Source organism: Phocoena phocoena, chromosome 7, assembly GCF_963924675.1.
Source record: "Phocoena phocoena chromosome 7, mPhoPho1.1, whole genome shotgun sequence".
NCBI lineage: Eukaryota > Metazoa > Chordata > Mammalia > Artiodactyla > Phocoenidae > Phocoena > Phocoena phocoena.
In genome coordinates, this window is record NC_089225.1 from 97,949,975 (window position 1) to 97,952,476 (window position 2,502).

A 2,502-nucleotide genomic window follows, 5' to 3' on the forward strand; every position below is an offset into this window, starting at 1 on the left:
CACACACACACACACACAAAATGAGAGTATGTCAGAGGGGCACAAGAACCAACTAAAACTCCCAGTGGCCAGAATCTGGAATAATTTGACCAAAAATATCCTTAAGATTGTATTAGATTATAATTCCAACAATAAATAAATATTCATGAGTCTATACTGATGTAAATAAATAATTGAATAAATTAATAAGTGGGAGAGGAGAGACAAATGTCCTGAGCACAAGAATTTATGCAGGCACTCCACTCTAATGGAGTAGGGTGGCATAACTCGTAATTCTTATAGTGTGGGTTGTGTATAGAGACTTTCTTCCAAAGAGTAGAGTATGAAAAGGGAGGGAAAAATATAGAGTAACTTTACAGTGGAGAAACCTGACTAACACTACCTTCAGCCAGGTGATCAAGGTCAACACCAATAGTGATAAGCCATGTTGATAGTGTGTAACCTTGATATGATAGGATGAAAATGGCACTTCTTCTCTCCTATCTTCCTCTCTAAATCTCATAACCCCAGTCTAATCATGAGAAAAACATCAGACAAATTCCAGTAGAGGGGCATCCTACAATGTACATGATCAGTACTCCACAAAACTGTCAAGGTCATTGGCAGCCGCCGGAACTACGATGCCTAAAGGAGGGAGAAGGGGAGGCCACAAAGGCCGGGCGAGGCAGTACACGAGCCCCGAGGAGATCGACGCACAGCTCCAGGCTGAAAAGCAGAAGGCCAGGGAAGAAGAGGAACAAGGAGAAGAAGGTGGAGATGGGGCTGCAGGTGACCCCAAAAAGGAGAAAAAAATCCCTAGACTCAGATGAGAGCGAGGATGAAAGAAGATGATTACCAGCAAAAGCGCAAAGGTGTAGAAGGGCTTATTGACATTGAGAACCCCAACCGGGTGGCACAGACAACCAAAAAGGTCACACAGCTGGACCTGGACGGGCCCAAGGAACTTTCAAGGAGAGAAAGAGAAGAAATGGAGAAGCAGAAAGCAAAAGAGCGTTACATGAAAATGCATTTAGCGGGGAAGATGGAGCAAGCCAAGGCCGACCTTGCCCGGCTGGCGATCATCCGGAAACAGCGGGAGGAGGCTGCCAGGAAGAAAGAGAGGAAAGCAAAAGATGATGCAGCCTTGTCAGGAAAACGAATGCAGTCGCTCTCCCTGAATAAGTAGCACGGCCTGTGGGAGGAGATAGCAGGGAACTGGGCCGTGCTGCCAGGACCTCTGCCGTGTCTCACCCACCCTGTGCCCCGGCGCCACTGCAGCAGCCCCTCGCGGCGAGGAGCTCCCCACGGCTCCTCTTCATCTTGGCACAGAAATCGTTTGGGGGGGATGGTGGGTGGGGGGAGGAGGCAGCTGCTATCTTTGAGACAGAAAGATGCAGGACCGCATTTCATATGTAACCATTTGAATGTTTTGGCTGTTTTTAGAATTCAGAACCCTTGTCGGGGGGGGGGGGGGGTGGTGCCTGGGAGGTGGGGTAAGAAAAGCTTCCGTTTGTCTGGTCGATTGCGGGGCAGGGGGCGGCTGAGCCGCAGTAGCTGCTGAAAAGTTTGTGATGGACGGCCCCGTGTCTGTGTTGCCCCGGCACCCGACTGGGGGGCTGTCGCCTGGGAGCCAGGGCCCTGGGTCTCTGAGGATCATGGCTCATCCCCGGCCAGTCCCCTCTGACTGAGGCTTCGCCCCTGACCTTCCCACCCTACTCCCTACCCCCGACTCTGGCCAGGGTCTGGGCCCATTCTTAACCCTGCCCATGGATCATTACAAGAAACCTGTTTACTGTGTAGCCCCCAGGCAAAACATGCTCCACAAGTCCAACTTGTATATTTGGCAAATTAAACTTGACATTATCATAAAGAAAAAAACTGTCAAGGTCATCAAAAACAAGGAAAAGTCTGAGAAACTGTCATATCCAAGAGGAGTCTAAGAAGACATGAAGATTAAATGTAATGTGCTGTCCTGGATGAGATAGAAGGAATAGGACATTAGGAAAAAACTAAGGTAATTTGAGTAAAGCATGGACTTTAGTTAAAAATAATGCATCATTATCAGTTCATTACTTGTAACAAGTGCACCATACTGATGTAAGATGTTAGTAATAGGGACAACTGAGTGTGGGGATAGATCAGAACCTTCTGAACTGTCTTCTTAATTTTTTTGTAAATCTAAAACTGTTATAAAGGTAAAGTCTATTAAAATGCCTAAATAAAAAATAAAAAAGCAAATGAATAAAATCAGGATTATCTGACTAATATAGAAGAGATACTACTTCTTTCTTAGCACAGATGCCCTTTTTCCTGCCATATCTGGATAGTTCAGGTGAATTAATTTAGGACACAAAAGTAACTCAATCATTGCCTCTGTCTTCTGCTTTATTATGTGTATGTGGATACGAATGGAATGAAGCTACTTCACGTGGAATCTCTCTTACAATAATAATAATATGTTACAACACTAGTCAGATTTTTTAAAATCAGAAGCTTCATGACTTAATACGCATTCACTCTAGT

At 45.5% G+C, this 2,502-nt stretch overlaps 1 pseudogene; it reads left to right on the plus strand.

Annotated features, from left to right (window-relative positions):
• Positions 1 to 620: 620 nt before the first annotated feature.
• LOC136126093 (28 kDa heat- and acid-stable phosphoprotein pseudogene) lies at positions 621 to 1,165 on the plus strand (annotated as a pseudogene).
• Positions 1,166 to 2,502: the final 1,337 nt, after the last annotated feature.